This window comes from Saccopteryx bilineata, chromosome 1 (assembly GCF_036850765.1).
Source record: "Saccopteryx bilineata isolate mSacBil1 chromosome 1, mSacBil1_pri_phased_curated, whole genome shotgun sequence".
Classification (NCBI taxonomy): domain Eukaryota; kingdom Metazoa; phylum Chordata; class Mammalia; order Chiroptera; family Emballonuridae; genus Saccopteryx; species Saccopteryx bilineata.
In genome coordinates, this window is record NC_089490.1 from 181,610,994 (window position 1) to 181,634,727 (window position 23,734).

The 23,734-nt window shown below is 41.4% G+C and overlaps 1 protein-coding gene across 6 annotated transcripts in view; it reads left to right on the forward strand.

Moving 5' to 3' along the window:
- Nucleotides 1-971: 971 nt before the first annotated feature.
- FBXW7 (F-box and WD repeat domain containing 7) overlaps nucleotides 972-23,734 on the forward strand; it is a 181,789-nt gene continuing 159,026 nt past the window's right edge. For 2 of the 6 annotated variants that reach the window (XM_066280762.1, XM_066280822.1), the window contains exon 1: nucleotides 1,161-1,251. The gene's annotated coding sequence lies outside the window, so the exon portion shown is untranslated. Of the gene's footprint in view, nucleotides 1,252-23,734 lie in introns of all 6 variants that reach the window. The other 4 variants (XM_066280778.1, XM_066280771.1, XM_066280793.1 and 1 more) reach the window with 3 other exon arrangements.

Here is a 23,734-nt window from a genome sequence, read left to right on the forward strand (position 1 = left end):
AGTCGCCCAGGGCGGGGTGGTTGGGAAGGGGGAAAAAAGGCCAGCGGAGGTAGTCTCCGAGCGGAAAGAAAAGGGAGGGGGGGGAGGAGCGCGGTTGCTAGGTGACTTGCGTCATTGGTCCGCGACGCTTTCCTCCCGCCCCTCTCTCTGGAGTGAGGCGAGAGCCCCGCACAGAGCGAGCGAGACAGCGAGCTGAGCTCGGGGAGCTACTGCCACAGCCGCCGAGAGCGTGAGAGCCTGGGAGCATCCGAAAGACCCCGCCCCCGTGCACTGGCTGCCGCCGAGACCTCCACCCTCACCTGGGCCATCCGGAGCCGCGGCCACCGCTCTTCTCCCCCCCTCACCTTCCCGGCCGGCAGCAGCGGCTGCACACGCCGGAGCCCGAGCCGGAGCCGGCGTCTGGGGGGCAGGGAGGCGGCTACCTCGGGCCGGGGCTGGTCAGCGGCTCCGCAGTGAGAGGACGCTGAGGAGGGGCCGGTGCTTCTGTCTGGTCCCGGGGCGCGGGACGAGGGACCCCCAAGGTGTAGGGAGGGGGTCCCAGCCGCAGCGACACATGCAGGAGCCAGGAGCGGGGGCGGCGCCGAGCGGAGCCGGCCGGGTCCCCCACCTCGCCGCCGCCTCGGCCAGCCGCCCGGGGCCTTAGCATCTTGCCCCGGAGTGTATGAGCCGGGGTCCCAAGCTCAGCGACCACCCCCGGCCGGGGGGCGGGGACCCCGATGTGAAGCGGCGGCCGGGGCGGTGGGGAGAGCAGGAGCTGCGCCGCCGTCCTTTCCTTTCCTTCCCCCTGCCCTTAGCCCCCTCGGGGGTCTTCTCCCTGGGCCAGTCGCCGGCCCCCCGGCTCCTCGGCAGGACTCCGGGAGGAGTTCTTAGAGCCCTCTCCTTCGCCCCAGCCCCGAGGGCGGCGGGGCCGGGGGACCCGGGGGGCCGGCCGCTGCCTCCGCCCAGACTAGGAAACTTGATAAAAACAAAACCCGGAGCCTCCCGAACGTGGTTGTCCCGGGACAAGTGGCCCCGGTCGGGCAGAAGACAGCCTGAAGAGACCCAGGAAGAGGCCGAGAGGAGGCGAGCGGGGCCGCCGCTGCCTCTGCGCCCGCAGCGCGGAAGAGACCCGGGGGGCCGCCTGGTTGAGCGACACGAGCCCCGCTTCTCCCCCAGCAACTCGCGGGTCGGAGCCCTCGGCAGCTGCAGCCTCCGTCCGGAGGAGGAAGGGAACCGGCCCACTTTCTCGGCGCCACGGCTCTTCTCTGAAGTGTGAGTGGCCTCGGGAAAGGGATCGAGGGGTGGCAAGTGGGAGGATGCCGGCGTGCCCTCCTGGAGTTGTGCGGATGGTTTCCAGGCGTGTTTGGGAGTGCACAAACGGGAGGAGGTACCTTGATTCCTCGGGGCAGGACGAGGTGCTGGGTCGCCCTGTGTATGACCTGTTGGCTCTTTTGCATGCAACACGCAAGTTTACAGGCTTCTCTTAGAGGAGTTCCGTCTTTCTCCAGAGTGGACACTTGCACCTTTCTGGCCAGTAATTGACAAAAGGAAATTGAGGAACCCGGAGCGTATGTGCACACAAAGGACATCTCTGTAATATGTCTTTCCTGGTATGCCGGGTGTGAAACAGCGCTGTAGTTTTTGTTTTTGGTTAACTTTTATTTTTGTTTTTGGGTAAGTTTTAGTTTTGTAGTTGAGTTCTCAAGTGGGAACCTCTTACTTACCCTGTGAATTCTTGAAAGTAAAATCCCTCCTCCCCCCCTTCAGATTTTCATTTCTGTACCTATGGATACAGGAGTTTTTTACCTTCTCACTTCCTGGGACCAATTCCTGTGTGTCAGGAGGACACTGTGACAGATTTCAGTTACTCGGGAAATTCTGAGGTCTTATGAATCATTTAATTGGGGGAGAGCATTCAGTTCTTTGACCAGTTTATAAAAATTGTTACTGAATTTCTTACCCAAATGTGCTTATTTGGGGGGGGGGGGGCGGGGCGATGGTAGGGAGTAGCATATGTCTGACTAGCCAGCGCTTTTTTTATTTGGCAGAATGACTTGAGGCCTTGCTTATTTGAGTTTCTTTACTTTTCTATCAAGTGAGAAACTTTTTTTTTTTTTAAATTTTTATTTATTCATTTTAGAGAGGAGAGAGAGAGAGACAGAGAGGAGAGAAAGACAGGGGGAGGAGCTTGAAGCACCAACTCCCATATGTGCCTTGACCAGGCAAGCCCAGGGTTTCAAACCGGCGACCTCAGCATTTCCAGGTCGACGGTTTATCCACTGCACCACCACAGGTCAGGCCATGAGAAACTTTTGATAATCAATATTTTGAAGAATTTTTTTTTCTCTCCAAATATTTTAGAGGTGAAGTCTATAAAATCTTTGATTTGTATTTTAGGTATTTTGTTAGAGAATCAAATTAAGATGCAGGAAAGTAATTAACATTTCATATATTTATACAGACGTTAAGGCTTCAGCATAAGGTGGAATTTTATATAACAACATAGGGAGTATTGTGCTGAGAATTATGGTCCCTCCAGACAGTGTTGTGGTCTTGCTCTCTCTGAAGCTACTATTTAGAGAAGCTTTGTGGGAATGAATGTGTCTGGGGTTATCTATGCTAACTTCTTTATTCAGGATCTTGCTTAAATTTATTTAAAACTTTCTCAAACACTGTTTTCAGAAATCCTGTACTTTTTTGTCTTTTGAAGTAGTGAGTTCTGCAAGTGTATTAGCCCCTGAATTATGTAACAATTCATTCTTTAATCCCAAACCTGTCTCTTTAACATCCCAGGACACCTTCAGAGTTTATGTTTTGAGAAAAGCTAGAATAAGTTGGAGTTCATCTTTTTCTGGTTTTACAGATTTTGGTTGTTTCTCTTTACTATCTTTCCTGACTCTTTTTGTCTTGGACTTATTTCTTTGATCACTTGACTCTCTGCTGGAACTTCTCTACCTGTTTTGTTTTTCTTTGTATGCTTTGATTTTGTTATGCTTTTATAAGGAACCTTAAATTCTATTTTAAATGGGTACTGACATGAAGATATTCAGTAGTAGATATAATGTTAGGCATGAAATCAGAAACAAATGTCTCTGGTTTTGTCATTTTGTGACCTTAAGGAATTCATGTATCCCATGTTTTACAGAAATAGGAGGAGGAAAAGTCTAGTCTTTCATAGGTTGTCTTTACAGGGAGGAAGGGAGGAAAACCAACAAATTAGTTTGAGTATAGATTGTACTTCATCAAAGTTGTTTACTAATTTTAAGACTTTTTATTGTTTCAACTATAGATTGGTTAAAAATCATGGTAATGTTTTATTACATATTTGGGTATCAAAGAAACAAAGTATCTTGAATCTTTACCTTTGAGATGCCTTTACTTCTGGGTGGCAAAGGCAATGACAAATTGTACGAAATTGTAGGAAAGGGGGAATGATTGGACCACTATTCATCTACTGCCACTGTATATCAGATACTGTGTTTGGTACCTTATAGATATACATGTATTTGTGCATTTTTATTAGGGAAATGTTGGTATTGATTGCTGGACTAATTGGAATGTCTGAACCAAATCTGGGAAGGTCCCTTTTGGGAAGAAAAGTGGTTAAAGACTTTCAGAATTGGAGAGTGTGAGGGACGAATATAGTTAGGAAGTTAGCTTGATGGGAATACAGAGGGAAGTTGTTGAATAGGCTTAAGGTCAGTCTGTGTGTGTGTAGATACATGTTTACAAATCAAAGCAGCAATTGAGAACAGTGTTCTGGAGAAGGATGATTGAAGTGTTTTAGACCTAGAAGCATTATACCTGGGTTGGGATTTTCTTTTTCTAGGGAATTTTACGCCATGGTCATTGAAGAGCTATACAGATAGAAGAGTGAAAAAGATTCTTTCAGTATTTTAATATGGTGCTAGTGGTTTCTATAAAAAGTAATTCAGAAATGGGGCATTGTACTTTGTTTTGAACCTTAAATTTTACAGTAAACAGATACTTATGCAATCTTGACACAATAAAATAAACTAATGAGTGATATGCTGAAAATGTAAAGCTGGCAGTCATTTTCAAAGTATTAAGATTTCTCAAGAGTGCTGATGAAGAATGAAAAATGGGTATTTTTACTGAGGGGAAGGGGAATCTGTTAAAGTTAGCAAAGATATAGTAAGAACAGAGAATGGATGGACTCTTCCTAAAATAAATGTTTTGAAAGTGGGTGAGAGTTGAAGTTGAAAAGGGAGGAACAGCCTTTAAACATGACCACCAGTTCAGTCTTAGGGCATATGATTCTATATTTTTGAAACAGCTATGACAAACTTGTAGAGTCTGTAGGGCCCCTGAGGTTTAAGTTCAGAAGGATATGTAGGATTTCAATGTTAAGGAATTTATACATCAAAGGACAGATTTCTTTTACATGTTCATGTTTTTAAAGTTTGCCCAGCATTATTATCCTAACTTTGTCTGTAACATGACAGAAGTGGGGCTAAAAATAGCTGGCAGAGAAGGCTGCTTCCCTTGCTTGAAGTTGGTGTGTCTTTGTGTCCTGTACAATGGAGAGGATATCCCTGTGTTGGCACAGAAGTTCTGAAAATTCTTTTTTAAAAAAAACCCCTTTTATTAAAAAGAAAACACAAAACAACTTGGCACTTAAAAAATTCAGACATCTCTATGGTATGAGACACTGCAAGACTGTCTTTTTTTTCCCTTTTTCTTTTTTCCCCCCTTGTGGTGAAACCTGCAGCGAGTGCTGCTGTCATTTAGGGTTGAGGCTAACATGGATTAAGGATTGTGAGGTAGGGAAGACATATATCCCCACTTTGGTGCTGCTTAGTTTGAATTATTCTCCTTCCTTGTTTGACTGCTTCTGAAGATGGTAATTCAAATGGCAGACACACTTTGAGGAAGAGATATTTAGACAAGGAGCTAAATCTAAGATGATTCCAAGATGAGGGCACAGGGACTGGAATCTATGCCATGTGGGTGCCTGTTCTATTCATTCCTACTTTCCACAGCTTTTTAATGTAGAGCAGGGGTCCCCAAACTTTTTACACAGGGGGCCAGTTCACTGTCCCTGAGACCGTTGGAGGGCCGGACTATAAAAAAAAAACTATGAACAAATCCCTATGCACACTGCACATATCTTATTTTAAAGTAAAAAAACAAAACAGGAACAAATACAGTATTTCAAATAAAGAACAAGTAAATTTAAATCAACAAACTGACCAGTATTTCAATGGGAACTATGCTCCTCTCACTGACCACCAATGAAAGAGGTGCTCCTTCCAGAAGTGCGGCGGGGCGGATAAATGGCCTCAGGGGGCTGCATGCAGCCCGCGGGCCGGGCCGGGCCGGGCCGGCCGTAGTTTGGGGACCCCTGATGTAGAGGAAACCATGTTTTGATGAATTTATACAGGAAGTCTTTTGGGATTAAATGATTTACTAGTAAAGACAGTGGGGAAGGTGGGATTCTGGTAGTAGGCAGTAGTAACCTCATGTGTTTTGCTTTGGCAACTTCGGGATTGATATAGGAAGATAAAAGAATTGAGGGTGTGCCTTTGGTGTTTTAGCACCAGATGACTGCCTGCAAGACCCACACCTAGGCTATCAGCATCCCAATTTATATTCTTGGGAGATGGTTCTTGGAAAAGTCTTGTGTTTTCTCTGCTGTCTCATTGTGTAATGGAATGGTTGGCAAACTTTTTATTGTAAAGGGTCAGTTAGTAAGTATTTTAGATTTTATGGACCACATGGTCTCTGTTTCAGCGATTCAGTTCTGCTCTTGTAGTATGAAAGCAGCCATAGACAATATGTAAGTGAGTGAGTGTGACTGTGTTTCAGTAAAACCTTATACATAAAAACAGGAGATAGGTTGGGTTTGGCATGTAGTTTATGAACTTCTGGTATAGACAACTGCCATATCCACCAACAGTACTTTCTGAGCTTCATCCATTACAAGTCTGGATGAGCTGTTTTAGAAGTTCGTTTTCTAAATGAGATACACATTGAGAGTTGTCTTAATATAATTTTGCATAAGCCTGACCTGTGGTGGCGCAGTGGATAAAGTGTCGACCTGGAAATGCTGAGGTGACCGGTTCGAAACCCTGGGCTTGCCTGGTCAAGGCACATATGGGAGTTGATGCTTCCAGCTCCTCCCCCCTTCTCTCTCTGTCTCTCTCTCCTCTCTCTCTCTCTCTCTCTCTCTCCTCTCTAAAAATGAATAAATAAAATTTAAAAAATATATAATTCTGCATAAGGCATAGAGTCTACTGTTTAAGATAGTGATGAAAACTATGGGCTAGGAGCAGTGGCAATGCCATTTATAAAGGGATGCAGCAACAAGTGGGGACTACTTGTTCTATCTTATCTGTCTTATTTATAGATACCATAATTGGCATATAGTGGCATACTGGCTATGTATCATGGCCAGAAGTCGAAGGAACTTATGTATGTAATTTTGAAAGGTTATGAAAATACATTATAAAGCATTTACTTAGAAGTGTTTATGGTTGGCTCGAGTCAGATAAGTATTAGCCAAATTAAAAGAACATTAAGGTTCGATACTTGTCTCTAAAAGTTTTTTTTCTTTTTTTCTTTCTAAAAGTTTTAATCTCTTGTAGTGACCAATTCAGTGTGTAGAATTATTGACTCCACAATTTTTGTTTGATTAATTCTAAGTATTATATCTTAACAAATCACTTAAATCATTTAAAAGTATACTTTGAAAAGCTTTGCCGGGACTCGTAGATACAGAGAACAGACTGACAGCTTTCATAGGGGATGGGGGCTCTGGCTGGGTGAAGAAGGTGAAGGGATTAAGCAAAAACAAACAAGCTCAGATACAGCAGAATAGGGATTACAAGAGGAAAAGGTGTGGAGGGAGGTAGAAGAGGATAAAGGGAGGTAAATGGTGATGGAACGAGACTTGATTTGGGGTGATGAACATACAATATACAGATGGTGTATTCTAGAATTGTACACTGGAAACCTATATAATTTTATTACCCAGTATCCCCCCAATAAGTTAAATAAAAAATTTAAGAAAGAAATTACATACATATATATATAAAAGCTTTGCTGTATGCTTAAAAGTAAATGTCCAAGGGTTAATTTCTCAGGTGAATCTATCTCAAGTGTATTGTTTAGAAAGGATAATTCAGTCTGTGTAATTGTACATTGTAGCTAATATCAAAACATTTGTTTCGTATGGCAACAAATACCTGCATTGGATGATGGTATATTTTTGCTCTGTTTCATAAATCTTATCTCAGGATTCTCCTGTTTATGGCAGGGAGGGTGTTACTCTTTCAGTAGTGATCAGTTTTTAGTTGTTTTCAGAACTGCTTATATTTTATGCAGTTTTTCTACACATGTAATTGGTACTTCAATTCTTTTTCCTTACAGAAAGTTTATGTAATCTGACAATTTTCGTTTACCTTTTAGAGGGTCACTGTAAAGTTGCCTTTCTACTCATTAGGAGAGGATTTTCTTTTAAACATACTCAATTTAATTTTTGCCTTTTCAAGTAATTTTTTATCATTTTCTCAAGCTTAAGGATAGGTAGCCATATAAGAGAAACAAGGGGGAGGCCTGACCAGGCAGTGGCGCAGTGGATAGAGTGTCAGAACTGGATGTAGAGGACCCAGGTTTGAAATCCCTGAGGTCGCCAGCTTGAGTGCAGACTCATCTGGCTTGAGCGCAGGCTCACCAGCTTGAGCATGGGGTCACTGGCTTGAGTGTGGGCTCATAGACACGACCCTATGGCCACTGGCTTGAGCCCAAAGTTCGTTGGCTTGAAGCCCAAGGTCCCTGGCTTGAGCCCAAAGTTGCTGGCTTGAGCCCAAGGTTGCTGGCTTGAGCAAGTGGTCACTTGCTCTGCTGTAGCCCCCGGTTAAGGCACATATGAGAAAGCAATCAATGAACAACTATGGTGCTGCAACGAAGAATTGATGCTTCTCATCTTTTTCTCTTCCTGTCTGTCTGTCCCTCTCTCTGTCTCTCTCTGTCACAAAAAAAAAACACCCCAAAACCAAAAACCCACAACAAGGAATATCTGCAAATATTCCAAATAGAAATATTCTATAATGGTGTCAACTTTCACTAGACCAGGGAAATGAGTAGTGTATTATCTATCTATCTATCTATCTATCTATCTATCTATCTATCTATCTATCAATCATCTATGGAGAGAAACAGGAAGGGAGAGAGATGAGAAGCATCAGCTTGTAGTTGTGTTTTAGTTGTTTGATTGCTTCTAATATGTCCCTTGACTGGGGAGCACCAGCTGAGCCAGTGACCTCTTGCTCATTGTGAGCAAGTGACCTTGGGCTCAAGCTGGTCACCATAAGATCATGTCAGTCCCATGCTAAAGCCTGTTGAGCCCGCTCTCAGGTCTGTGACCTTAGGGGTTTGGAACTTGGGACCTCAGTGTCCCAGGTTGAGGTTCTATTCACTGCACCACCACCACTGGTCAGGCTGTATTATTTATTTTTAAGTGTAGTTGAATTGTCATTACAAAAAGATGACTAAAATTACTTTCAAATTATAAACTCTTGCTGTTAAACCTACCTACTTTGAAATTTTTTTCCACCATGTATAATATCAGTCTGTCTTAATCCTTAATGTGCTTTTAAATTTTTGTTATTTTCTGGTTACCTCATTGATACTTTCTCATGATCTTTCACAGTGTGTTTAAAGTGTATTTTCTAAATACCTGTGTATATGACATTTCCTGAATACTATGGGATATATATTTTTCTAATTATTATACTTTTACACACAAGTATATTTATAGTTTTCTTCTATTTCACTTTCAGAATTGTGAAATATTTGGGGAGACATCTGTACTCGATCTGGATATTGAATGACAAAACAAATATATAACAAAAAGGGGTGTTCTAAAACGTCCCTTTAAAAAATTTTTGAGTAACATTGATTTCTCTAAAACAGCAAGCTAATACGAGGAAATACGAGAGCGTACATTTGTGTTGTAGGTGCAGTGCAGGTAGCAGAAAGATAATAAACAAGAATGCACAAGAGACTTTATTGCTTGAGTGTCTTATCTTTGGCTCTTTCCCTATCACCTGAGGGATAGCTTGTGAATCAGTCAGATATTGTGCAGTTGCTGTGCTCTGTCTCTTCGCCTCTTTCTTTCCAGCTGAAAGGCAGCTACTGGAAACCGGGGTGGATTTAGGAAAGAGGTGGCATGTTGTGAGTGTGTCCATGTGTTCATATACCTGGTGTATTGTACTAAGTGCTCCTTTCTGCATGACTGCTCTGGAATTTAGGAACTATTAAAATGTATAGTGCAAAATATTTTTAATGTCACAGCCTTTCCTCTGAGAGGCTCACTGTTAGATAAGATTGTTTTCTTTTGGTTTATGTATCTCACAGCATCTTGATCAGACCCATCAATATACAGACAGTCCCTGACTTATGATGATTTGTCTTAGACTTTTTAACTTTATGATGGTATGAAAGTGATATCAGTAGAAACTGTACTTCAAATTTTGAATTTTGATTTTTCCCCTGGCTAGCAATAAGTGATACACTCTTATGGTGCTGGACATTGGCAGCGAAATGATTTTGCCACACTGTAGGCTAATTAATGTACGTGCTCTAAGCATGTTTTAGGTAGCCTCGGCTAAACTGTGGTGTTTGGTAGATTAGGTGCAGTCAGTGCATTTTCAACTTACGATGGGTTTATCGGGACATAACCCTATCATAGGTCCAGGAGCATCTGTATATTAGTGCCAGATATGAAAATCTCAAGGAAAATTGCTGGTTTGATTTTTTTTTTGTATTTTTCTGAAACTGGAAACGGGGAGAGACAGTCAGACAGACTCCCGCATGCGCCCGACTGGGATCCACCCGGCACGCCCACGAGGGGCGATGCTCTGCCCACCAGGGGGCGATGCTTTGCCCCTCCGGTGCATCGCTCCGCCGCGACTAGAGCCACTCTAGCGCCTGGGGCAGAGGCCAAGGAGCCATCCCCAGCGCCTGGGCCATCCTTGCTCCAATGGAGCCTTGGCTGCGGGAGGGGAAGAGAGAGACAGAGAGGAAGGAGGGGGGTGGGGTGGAGAAACAAATGGGCGCCTCTCCTATGTGCCCTGGCCGGAATCGAACCCGGGTCCCCCGCACGCCAGGCCGACGCTCTACCGCTGAGCCAACCGGCCAGGGCCTGCTGGTTTGATTTTGATAGAATGTATTTATCTTATCAGACTTTTAGGATCATTTTTTTTTTTTTTTTTAGGGCAGTGTAAGGGATAATAAATAATAGACTTTTGCATGACATTCTCTAGATCTGAGAAGGAGTTGCTTCACTAATAATGATTACTTATAACTAGCTAATGGCTGAAAATATTATGCATACCTGGAGCCAGCAACATGCTGCCAATTCATTTCTCATTTACCTAATAAAACGTACTCGTACTATGGAGGTAGGAAATTCATTTATTAGGCAGTTTTTTTCTTAGCTATGTGGCTTTTGACAAGCTATTTAGCCTTCTAATATTAGCTTTATCACCTGTTGATGAGGAAAAACCATGTTCTTTACAGGATCGCTGTTAAGGTTAAATGAGATGGTATAAAAACACAGACTGTTAAGTTAAACTAAGTTAACGTCAGGCTTTATGTTGCCCAACATTTAAATTCAGCCCTTGAGTTTGACGAATAATACCGAAATAATTTTACTGTTGTTTTCTTTGTTTTTTCAATTTTACTTAGAAAATTAAATTTAACAGCATGACATTGATCAATAAGAGTATGTAGCCCTGGCCGACTGGCTCAGCGGTAGAGCGTCAGCCTGGCGTGCGGGGGACCAGGGTTTGATTCCGGCCAGGGCACAAAGGAGAAGCACCCATTTGCTTCTCTATCCCCCCCCCCCCCTTCCTCTCTGTCTCTCTCTTCCCCTCCCGCAGCCAAGGCTCCATTGGAGCAAAGATGGCCCGGGCGCTGGGGATGGCTCCTTGGCCTCTGCCCCAGGCGCTAGAGTGGCTCTGGTCGCGGCAGAGCGACGCCCCAGAGGGGCAGAGCATCGCCCCCTGGTGGGCAGAGCATCGCCCCTGGTGGGCGTGCCAGGTGGATCCCGGTTGGGCGCATGCGGGAGTCTGTCTGACTGTCTCTCCCCATTTCCAGCTTCAGAAAGATTAAAAAAAAAAAAAAAAAGAGTATGTAGGTTTCAGGTAAACATTTCTATAGCATTTGAACTGTTGATTATGTTGTATACCCATCACCCAAAGTCAAATCATTTTCTGTCACCTTACATTTGTCTCATTTTGAACCCTTTCCCTCCATCCTCCCCTGTCTGCCTCTCCTATATCCCCTTCCTTCTAATAACCACTTCACTCTTATCTATGTCCATCAGTCTCAGTTTTATATCCCACCTATGTGTGAAATCATACAGTTCTTAGCTTTTCTAATTTACTTATTTCACTCAGTTCCATCGATGTTGTGTTACTATGTCATCACTTCTTATGGCTGAGTAGTATTCCGTTGTATATATGTACCACATCTTCTTTATCCAATCCTCTAATGAGGAACACTTTGGTTGTTTCCACATCTTGGCCACCGTGGATAATGAATGCTGCAGTGAACATGGGGGTACATGTTTACATACCAATGTTTTTAAGTTTTGGGGGTAGAAACCCAGTAGAGGTATTGCTGGGTCATATGGTAGTTCTATTCCTAATTTTTTGAGTATGGTACCACCATACTTTCTTCCATAATGGTTGTACTAATTTGCATTCCCACCAGCAGTGAATGAGGATTCCTTTTTCTCCACAGCCTCTCCAACATTTGCTATTACCTGTCTTGTTGATAACAGCCAATCTAACAGGTGTGAGGTGGTATCTCATTTTAGTTTTGATTTGCACTTCTTGAATAGCTAATGAAGATGAGCATCTTTTCATATATCTGTTCACCTTCTGTATGGCCTCTTGGGAGAAGTATCTGTTCAGGTCTTCTCCCATTTTTTAATTGGATTGTTTGCTTTTTTTGCTGAGCTTTATGAGTTCTTTGTATATTTTGGATATTAACCCCTTATTGGAGCTGTTGTTTGCAAATGTCATCTCCCATTTAGTTGGCTGCCTGTTCGTTTTCTTGTCAGTTTCTTTTGCTATGCAGTAACTTTTTAGTCTGATGTAGTCCCATTCATTTATTTTTGCTTTTACTTCCCTTGCTTACTGTTGTTTTCAAAAGCTTTTTTTTTTTTTTTTTTTTTTTTTTTTAAGTGAGAGGAGGGCAGATAGTAAGACAGACTCCCACAAGCTCTCTAATCAGGATCCACCTGGCAACCCATCTTGGGTTGATGATCGGACCAATCAAGCTATTTTTAGCACCTAAGACCTATGCTTGGAACACCCAAACTATCCTCAGCACCCAGGACCCATGCTCTAACCAGTCGAGCCATTGGCTCGAGAGGGGAAGAGAAAGAAGAGGGAAGTGGAGGTGGGAAGAAATAGATGGTCACTTCTCCTATGTACCCTGACTGGGAATTGAACCTGGGATGTCCATATGCTGGGCAGATGCTCTTATCCACTGAGCCAGCTGGCCAGGGCCTGATATTCCCCTTTCATGTTTAGTATTTATTAAAAAGATCAGTTTCAGGAATAACATTTTCTTCAAGCTTGGCATAATCAGTGTTCTATTGGCCAATACAATAAATAAATGCTTCAGGATTGTTTTTGTATTTGGAAAGTACTTCTATTTTGAGAACAATTTGGCTATGCCTTCATAGTCTGTTTATTTAATAGAACTGTATATTTAAGATAAGTGTATGAAAAAATTCAAAGGCAGAAAGGCATGATTGAGATATATTTCTTTGCACTGATTTTCTTGCTTCTTTTGTCCTTATTCTAATGTCTTCATTAAGGCAAGTTAGCTTTAGCTTTTGGTGTAAATAAAAAAATTAGATTGGTTTAAATATTAGTTGGTCTTTGGTTAAGTGATTAATGAATATTCTAGTTATAAAAAGTTCAGGGCCCTAGCTGGTTGGCTTAGTGGTAGAGCGTCAGCCTGGTGTGCAGGAGTCCTGGGTTTGATTCCTGGCCAGGGCACACAGGAGAAGCGCCCATCTACTTCTCCACCCCTCCCCCTCTCCTTCCTCTCTGTCTCTCTCTTCCTCTCCCGCAGCCAAGGCTCCATTGGAGCAAAGTTGGCCCGAGCGCTGAGGATGGCTCTATGGCCCCTGCCTCAGGCGCTAGAATGGCTCTGGTAGCAACAGATGGACGCCCCAGATGGGCAGAGCATCTGGGTGGGCATGCTGGGTGGATCCCGGTCGGGCGCATGCGGGAGTCTGTCTGACTGCCTCCCCATTTCCAACTTCAGAAAAATACAAAAAAAAAAAAAGTTCAGTATTTTAAAGACTTTTTTGTTGGTAGAGATTGTAGTTACGTAGTTATGCTTTAAATGCTAGAAGTTTTCAAAAGAATTTTATAATTATGAATAGGTTACTGGATAGATGGGAGAAGAGCATAATCTCTCCAGTGAGTTTAATTTTTTCCTGCTTATTTACTATGTAAGTAATGATATCAGAGGGTTCGATAAATATGTGGGTTGTTAGCTTTTTTTTGCATGATTGGTGGTTCTAAATTGACTACTGTGAATTTGGTAATAAAAACTCTGGAATGTTGCTGTAATGAGTGGGGAAGCTTTTGTGTATTGAGTATTACACAGGTAGAATTTCTTTCATTAGAGAAACATTCAAATTTTAATTTACTAGATTAGAAATTTAGAGCAGGAAGTACAGACTTTCAGAATTTTTGTAAAGGCCATTTGGTAGGGGAGGAGATGGGATGTGCAAAGGGGAGACACACACAGCAAGGGAGGGAGGGACCAGGGGTACCAGGGAGAGTGGCACAGGAAGTTTTGAGGTCAGTCTTAGTCAGAGGTCACACCCTGTTATTTTTTTGGGTTGTGGACCTGGGGTGTTACCACTTGTTATCTACTACCCTTTGAAATGTTGAATAGATGATTGACTGTAGTTCCTAGTTTTTCAACATCTAGTTTCTTTAAACCATTGCAATTTTAATCTGTATGGGATAATTGACGTGTGGGAAAATTTCCACAGTACCTGCTGGGAGAAGGGACCCACAAAGGGTTTTTGACTACATTGGAGTTTTGGTTTTTTATCTTGTTTTGTTGTCTTTTTTCCTCATTGGCCACATTTCTTGAGTTTGCCTAAGAGGGATGTTTGTAATTCTGTTGATATATATGTGCCATAGTTGTTGAGAGGAAAGTTTTGGGGTTGATAGGCGATAGGCCCAGGTTCCAACTGTGCTGCTTTGTGAGGTTGGAACAGTTGTTTATTCTATGCATATTTCCTGTAAAACTTGGATGATAATTGTTAGTACCTACCTCTCTTATAGGGTAGTTAAGAGGATTGAGTGAGATAATACATCAGAATCTGGCTGAGAATTAGTGCTCAATAACTGTTAGCTGTTACAATAATAATAAATATTATAATGTTATTGGTATTTCTGTTAGGTTACTGATCTTTTGAATGCTGAGGGCATTTGTGAACTTTGCTTCTGAATATGTCACGAGAATACTGCTGCTTTAGATACTAGCTGAACACCTCCTGTGCCAGGTGCTGATCTAACTGAATAAAACAAAAATCCCTGCCCTCTTCAAACTCACTTTCTGGTTGGGAGAGATAAAATACAGCAAGCAAAATCGGTGACCCACCACTCATCTTAGGAAATTTGGTGCTTGACCTCTTATGTCTAAGACTCTGTTAGCCAACTCTGTAAGTCTTCACCTGTAGATTTTGTTTTATTTGTTCATTTTGCTGTGCTTTAGAGTGTTTGGTGAGGAGCACCCTAAAATCATAGAACCAGTTTCATTGTCTCTAGCCACAGCTTGGTCTTAATTTTAAGGGAGCCTTATGTGCCTCATCATTTTCTCGACTTACTACTTAAACTGTGATCACAAAACTCTCCTTTCATTCCCAGACTGTTTTTTTTTTTTTTTTTTTTTTTTTTAAAGTGGGAGGCAGGGATGCAGAGAGACAAACTCCTGCATGCGTGCCCTGGCTGGGTTCCACCCAGCAAACCCCCTACCTGGGGATGCTCTGCCCATCTGGAGCTGTTGCTTTGTTGCCCAGCAACTGAGCTATTTTATTTTAGCACCTGAGGCGAGGCCATGGAACTATCCTAAGTGCCTGGGGCCAACTTGCTCAAACCAGTTGAGACATGGCTGCAGGAGGAGAAGAAAGAGAGGAAAGAGAGAGAGAGAGAGAGAGAGAGAGAGAGAGAGAGAAACACACAGAGAGAGCTAGGTAGAGGGAGAGGAGAGGGAGTGTTGGAAGGGCAGATGGTCACTTCTCCTGTGTGCCCTGACTGAGAATTGAACCTGGGACGACACTATCACTGAGCAAACCGGCCAGGGCACAGACTTCTGTTTTACAGAGTTTCCAGCAGTGTGGCTCTTTCCCTGCTTATCACCTTTTATTCATCTGTATCACATCTTAAGAGAGAGTATATTAGAAATGTCTTTTTTTTTTTTAATTTTTTTGTTTATTTATTTATTTTACAGAGACAGAGAGAGAGTCAGAGAGAGGGATAGATAGGGACAGACAGGCAGGAACAGAGAGATGAGAAGCATCAATTATTAGTTTTTTTTTTTTGCGACACCTTAGTTGTTCATTGATTGCTTTCTCATATGTGCCTTTACCATGGGCCTTCAGCAGACCGAGCAACCCACTGCTTGAGCCAGCGACCTTGGGTCCAAGCTGGTGAGCTTTGCTCAAACCAGATGAGCCCGCGCTCAAGCTGGAGACCTCAGGGTCTTGAACCTGGGTCCTTCCACATCCCAGTCCAATGCTCTACCCACTGCGCCACCGCCTGGTCAGGCTTTTTTTTTTTTTTCCTAATAAATTTTTATTAATGTTAATGGGATGACATTAATAAATCAGGGTACATATATTCAAAGAAAACATGTCTAGGTTATCTTGTCATTAAATTATGTTGCATACCCCTCGCCCAAAGTCAGATTGTCCTCCGTCACCCTCTATCTAGTTTTCTCTGTGCCCCTGCCCCTCCCCCTAACTCTCTCCCTCCTTCCCTCCCGCGTCCTCCCTCCCCCCACCTCTGGTAACCACCACACTCTTGTCCATGTCTCTTAGTCTCGTTTTTATGTTCCACCAATGTATGGAATCATGTAGTTCTTGTTTTTTTCTGATTTACTTATTTCACTCTGTATAATGTTATCAAGATCCCACCATTTTGCTGTAAATCATCTGATGTCATCGTTTCTTATGGCTGAGTAGTATTCCATAGTGTATATGTGCCACATCTTCTTTATCCAGTCTTCTATTGAAGGGCTTTTTGGTTGTTTCCATGTCTTGGCCACTGTGAACAGTGCTGCAATGAATATGGGGCTACATGTGTCTTTACGTATCAATGTTTCTGAGGTTTTGGGGTATATACCCAGTAGAGGGATTGCTGGGTCATAAGGTAGTTCTATTTTCAGTTTTTTGAGGAACCACCATACTTTCCTCCATAATGGTTGTACTACTTTACAGTCCCACCAACAGTGGATGAGAGTTCCCTTTTCTCCGCAGCCTCTCCAACATTTGCTATTACCTGTCTTGTTGATAATAGCTAATCTAACAGGGGTGAGGTGGTATCTCATTGTAGTTTTGATTTGCATTTCTCTAATAACTAATGAAGCTGAGCATCTTTTCATATATCTGTTGGCCATTTGTATTTCTTCCTGGGAGAAGTGTCTGTTCATGTCCTCTTCCCATTTTTTTATTGGATTGTTTGTTTGTTTGTTGTTGAGTTTTATGAGTTCTTTGTAAATTTGGGATATTAGGCCCTTATCTGAGCTGTTGTTTGAAAATAACACTTCCCATTTAGTTGGCTGTCTGTTTATTTTGATATCAGTTTCTCTTGCTGAGCAAAAACTTTTTATTCTGATGTAGTCCCATTCATTTATCTTTGCCCTCACTTCTCTTGCCATTGGAGTCAAGTTCATAAAATGTTCTTTAAAACCCAGGTCCATGAGTTTAGTACCTATGTCTTCTTCTATGTACTTTATTGTTTCAGGTCTTATAGTTAGGTCTTTGATCCATTTTGAATTAATTTTAGTACACAGGGACAAGCTGTAGTCGAGAGAAATGTCTTTTAAAAAGTATTCCCACCTGATCTGAGGCGGTACAGTGGATGGGGCCTTAACTCAGAATACTGCGATCACTGGTTCGAGACCCTGGGTTTCCAGGGTGAAGGCACATACAAGAAATAAGTTGATGCTTCCCCTTCCCCCATCTCCCTATCCTTTCTCTCTCTTTCTCCTGTCTCTAAAATTAATAAATAAAAATCTTAAGAAAAGTATTCCCTAACTGTATACTTTCCTATCACCTAATTTCTATTTCTCACATCCTGTGTATTAGTAAATGAGGTATTTAACTTGCTTATTCTCTCTTTTTTAAATCCTTTGTTTGGTCTCTTCAGTTAAATTATAAGCCTTTTTAGGTCAGGCACCACTTTTCTATTCCAAGCCTTAGTTAGCTTCCTCACTTGCAAAAAAGATAATACCTACCTAACAGGGATGTGGTGAGGTTTCTGAGAGATAATGTGTGAGAGAGGTCCTGAGCCAAATCCTTAACACATGGTAGTTTCCTTTTATTTGACCCACTCTAGTTCTTAAAGTTGATACTGGCAATAGTACTGAAAAAATACTTATAAACTTATCCTGAATTAAGGTTGAGAACCTTTTAAGTACCACTTGTGTGGATAATTTTTTATTTCCAGATAAGATTCAAAAAACTACTTTGTAATTATCAGATGATAAAGGCCAAGGCATTAATAAGAGATACCATAATAGTGATTAGGAGCAGGGACTCAAGCCGCCATTGTGTGGGTTCAAATGCACAACTTATTGGTTGTGTGACTTGTCACATTGTTTATCTCTTTGACCTCACTTTCTTAATTTGTAAGATGGGGAAAACAACAACTACCTCATGGATACTGTGTTGTTAGATTAAATGTAATAATAAATAAGAAGCACAGGACAGTGTGTGGCACATAATGGCCCCAGGGATCATTTGATGATATCTGGAGGTGTTTTTTGAGGGTCACAACCTGGGGGAAGTGTGTGTGTCTTGGGGTGCTGCTAGTATCTACTGGGTAGAGGCCAGGCAAAAACAATGTACAGAGGAGCATCACACAACGAAGGACTTCCTGGTCCAAACTGTCAGTAGTGCGAGGGTCAGGAAACCCTGCTCTCTGTTTCATATTTGAATATTTTGTGTAAGGAATTTTTCCAGTTAGATTCTGTATAAATACTGATTATTGATAAAGAGAAGTCATAGACAAGAATAGTTAGGCCTCATTTAACATCCATTTTAAAAGACAGACATAAAGGGAAATGAAAGGTTATAACAGTTACTCCAAAAGTGATCTAAGAGAACTTACACTTACTCAGAAACTTAGAAAGGTTTCCAGGTGAAGTTTTCTAATTTGACTTTTTTTTACAGTGGCAAACTATTCACATAAAAGTATATCAAGAGTAAGGGGCTTAAGAAATGTTAGTGCCATATGTATAAATATTCATGAAGTCAGATATACACTACTGGAAAAAGCAAGTAGCAAGGTTAATGGAATGATCTCTTGAAAGAAAGCTTGGATCATGCCTTAGTTCCCTCATGCCCTTTGTGTTTTATCACTTACAAAGTTGAGTGCTTTTTAGCATAGGACCTTGTTTTTCTTCTCCTTTTTTTTCCTTTCTGTTTAAAATTGAACACTTACAATTCTCTATTTTAGAAGCTTCTAAATAGATTTCTTTGCTGTTGTCCTTTATATTCCTATCTAAATAGACACTATGCATACGGGAGAGCCTTTCTAGTCCAGGATTTCATCTGCCATTCAAACCTCCCTGCACTATCCCTTTCTTTACTGGAGGAAAATAAATGCTCTTGGTTGTGTACCATCTTTGGGAGAATTGAGAAAATAGTGACATTGCTTTCTGTATTTTATAGAGATGACTTTCTTCACCTGCATCTAAATACTATCTGTCCATTTATATTGAGCATGTAAATACTTTAATGCATATTTGTGTGTGTGTATGTATTCATATATATATCTTCATGTATGTTTGTCCCTGCACCTCATTATTTCCTCTACCTGGAGTATATTATTTGCCCTTTCATTTGTGAAATATTTATCTATTAAAACCCTACTTACATCTCATCTCTTCTAGGAAGAAGACTGTCCTGATTTATATAAGTAGAGTTAGTTGTATTCTCTTCTGTATACCCACAGTATCTATGTGGCTTTTATAGCATATAACATAATTATTTGTATTTTTCTCTTCTACTGGTCTTTTTTTTTTTTTTTTTTTCCAGAGAGAGACAGAGGGAGGGACAGATAGGGACAGACAGGAAGGGAGAGAGATGAGAAGCATCAGTTCTTCATGGCAGCACCTTAGTTTTGTTCATTGATTGCTTCCTCATATGTGCCTTGATGGGGCGGGGGGAGGGGGGGCTACAGCAGAGTGAGCGACTTCTTGCTCAAGCCAGTGACCTTGGGCACAAGTTGGTGAGCCTTGCTTAAACCAGATGAGCCCGTGCTCAAGCTAGTGACCTTGGGGTTTTGAACCTGTGTCCTCCGTGTCCCAGTCCGATGCTCTATCCACTGCGCCATTGCTTCATCTGGCCCTCTTCTACTGGTCTTTCATTTCTTTGAGGACAAGGGTTATCTCTTATTTATCTTTTCCATTAATATCTCCTCCACTCATTCCCAAATGCTTAACATCTCCTGCTACATAGTAGTAGCATAGTACACATATAGCATGTTAACAAATGAATGGTAGAGAAAAAAAAACCAAAACAAAACTGGGCAAGTTTTTAAATAGGTTCTTAAAGAGGAAGATATTATCTTCTCACCTTTGTTTACAAATGCTTAGTGTACCGCCTGTTCATAGGTGTTCAACAGTTATTTATTGAATGAATTGGAAGCCAGTTCCAATAGTTGATAGAGATTCAATTTGAACATTTTTCTTCTGCATTCCTAGAAGGCATATCCTAGCAGTAAAACAGCCTAGATAATTGGTACATCTGATGCATTAGGACTCCGTGATGGCGAACCTTTTTATAAAAACTGCCCACTTTTGCAGTGTTTGTCAACCTGGTCCCTCCCACTAGTGGGCGTTCCAGCTCTCATGGTGGGCCAATCGCGGAGCCATTTGGTTGCTCGGCTACGCCCACCACAAAAGCTGGAACTAGAACACCCACTAATGGGCAGGAGGGACCAGGTTGACTAACACTGCAAAAGTGGGCGGTTTTTATAAAAAGGTTTGCCATCACGGCATTAGGTAGAGTCTACCTGGTAGACCTTTTTCTTGATTCAGTAATGAGACTTTTGATTCAACAGATACACTCAGAAAGATGCTTTTGGTTGATTTTTTTATTTTTAAGTTTTAAAAAAATGTTTATCGATATTTTTAGAGAGAGGAAGGGAAAGAGCAGGAGAGAGAGCCTGGAACATTTGTTCCTGTATGTGCCCTGACTGGGGATTGAACCGGCAACCTCTGCACGCCAGGTCGACGCTCTGCCACTGAGCCAACCGGCCAGGGCCAGAACTGGAATTTAAATCCAGATCCATCTGAGTCTGTGATCTATACTTTTAATCACCATATGTGTTGCTTCTTAAATTTCAGTGCAAGAGTTTTGTATTGAAAATGGGAAGTCATAGATTATACTGAGAAAGGAGGGGAAAAGGATAGGATTTCTTCCTATACAGATGTTAGAAGGAAAAAGATTAACAGGCTCATGGAAAAGCATTTCTCAGGTTTATGTCCTGATACAAAATAACTGAAATTTAAGCCTGTAATTTTAACTGGCTTAAACCTGTATTTTTTATTAAATTTAGTCTTGCTCTTTATATCATCATTAGGACAGGTGTGTGCCCCAGATATATCTGTAACAGTAGAAGAAATCTGTTTAGGCAGAAGCTGTCCAAAAGACTGTGGAGCAAAGTGGTATTTATACATTTTTTTTATCTATAAAATATGTTTTGTAGTTAGAGTTGGAACTTTTGAAAGAGATTCTTGTTTAGGGGGATGAGCCACTGAAATATATAGTATTATTTAGGATTTGAAAATGCATGATTTGGTATGCGTGGAACATATAGCAGGACATTTGCTAGTCTCTAAGGTATAAATTATTCAAGTCAGTGCATTATCTGTGGAGTGTTTCTTTTATGTGGTTTCTTAAACTAATTTTGTTTACTGAGATGACATAATTTTTTTCTTTCCCATAGTTTATACAGGTCTGTTTCTTATCCAGTAGATTTACTTATACACTTCTTTAATTTTACATTTAATAAAAGTGAGAATATATGTAATTTTGACATCCATACAGTATGATATTTATCTGTTAATTGTGAGTTTTAAATAGTTTTTATAGTTTTATTTTGTTACCTTAAAAAAGTGCTAAACCTGGATATTGGCCTTTAAACATGTTTCCTAAAATATTTTTCCCTTTCCTTTTGCTTTCATTGTACTATTTTATTTTATTTTTTAAAAACATGTTAACTCACCTGACCTGTGGTGGCACAGTGGATAAAGTGTCGACCTGGAATGCTGAACCTCACTGGTTTGAAACCCTGGGCTTGCCTGGTCAAGGCACATACAGAAAATAGCTATTACGAGTTAATGTTTCTTGCTTCTCTCTTCTCTCTCTCTCTCTCTCTCTCTCTCAATCTCTTTAAAAATCAATAAATAAAATCTAAAAAAGGAATAATAAAAAACATGTTAACTCACTGTTACTTTATTTTAAAATTATTTTTATTTTCAGAGAGAAGAGAAACATCAATTTGTTATTCCATTTATTTATGCTTTCATTGGTTGATTGTTATATGTGCCTTAGTGGGGATCGAACCTGCAACCTTGGCATGTTGGATGACACTCTAACCAGTTGAGTTACTAAGCCAGGGCTCTCCTCTTGGTTGCATTTTAAATACTGTATTTGTAACCAGAGGTATATCCATTTGAACTTCCCCTTTCTGAATTTTAATTTATGCTTTTATAAAATTTTATCAAAAAATTTATGCAAACACCAAGAACAATGTGCTGAATGATAGTCTATTAAAGATTAAAAATACCTACATTAAATTGAATTCTGGTAAATAAGAATTTAGGAGTTGGGGGTTGGGTGCAGGGAATCAGATAATCATGTTGAGTTTAGGATTCTAGGCTTTAGACTCATTGGTGTTCTTTTACATTGTCTCTACCACAGGTTGCTTTTCCTAGATGTGAATGTTAATATGGCACTATTATAAAAATAATATTGATGTCAACATTTGAGTGCTTAATATGTGCCAAGCACCCTTCTGTGTCCTGTGAATATATTAACTCATTCAATCCTCATCATAGCCCTCTGAGGTTCTGAGATAATAGATGATTGCCCAAAATTATATGACCATGCTAGATCTCAAAATTAACTTTTCTTACCACACATTCAACTTTACTTTCATTCCTTTAGAAATGGGTAAGGACTGACTTTTTTGGGGGGCGGGTGTATGTCATTGATTTAGAATGGCAGAAACAAATATACTAATATTGTGGTATTGTTTGTATGTCCAGGTGGAGGAAATAAATTCTTAGAAGCTATAAAGATTTTTTTTTAACCTATAAAGTTTTGCGAGTAGTATACCATATCCTGCTGACTTGCAAAATTGAATCATTTCACTCATAATATTGTGAAGTTTTTTGTTGTTTTTTTTTTGCATTTTTCCGAAGCTGGAAACGGGGAGGCAGTCAGACAGACTCCCACATGTGCCCGACCAGGATCCACCCGGCATGTCCACCAGGGGGCGATGCTCTGCCCATCTGGGACGTCGCTCTGTTGCATCCAGAGCCATTGTAGCACCTGAGGCAGAGGCCATAGAGCCATCCTCAGCGCCCGGGGTGTCTTTGCTCCAATGGAGCCTTGGCTGCTGGAGGGGAAGAGAGAGACAAGAGAGGAAGGAGAGGGGGAGGGGTGGAGAAGCAGACGGGCGCCTCTCCTGTGTGCCCTGGTCAGGAATCGAACCCGGGACTCCTGCACGCCAGGTCGACGCTCTACCACTGAGCCAACTGGCCAGGGCCTATTGTGAAGTATTTTTGATGAAATTGTTTTGATGATAAAGCAAAGATTAGCAGCCTTTTAGAGAAATAATGTAAACCATGTTTCCTCAAATCTAAAATGTCACCTGTATCAGTTTTCCATTGCTGCATTGCAAATAGCCACAATTTTAGCAGCTTATCACATAGTTTCTGGTGGCCTTGGTATGATTTAGCTGGGCCCTGTCCTTGTGTCTTACCAGCGTGAAATCAAGGAGTCAGCTAGGGCCGTGGTCTCATCTGAGTGAAGCTTAGAGTCGTGGTTTGCAGAATTCAGTTCCTTGTGTGTAGGAATGGTGTCCTTGTTTTCTTGCTGACAGTCAGTCAAGGACCACTCTCCCAGAGGCTTCCAGAGGTCACCTTTGGGTTCTTACCATGCTATCCTCTCTATGGGCAGATCAGCATGGTTGTTTGTTACTTCAAGGATAGTAGGAGAATCTCCCTTGGAATCTCTCTACCTTCTTTTAAGAACTAATCTCTGTAAGCCAGGTTTACCCACAGTAATCTCCCTAATTTAAAGTCAACTGATAGGGATTTTAATTATATCTGTAAAGTATTCATTTCCTTTTTAGGTCTGAGATTTATTCCTTAATGTAAAATGATTCTCCTTCAAGCTTATTAAACACACTTCTGTGATGTTCTTGACCTCTACTTTGCCTGTATC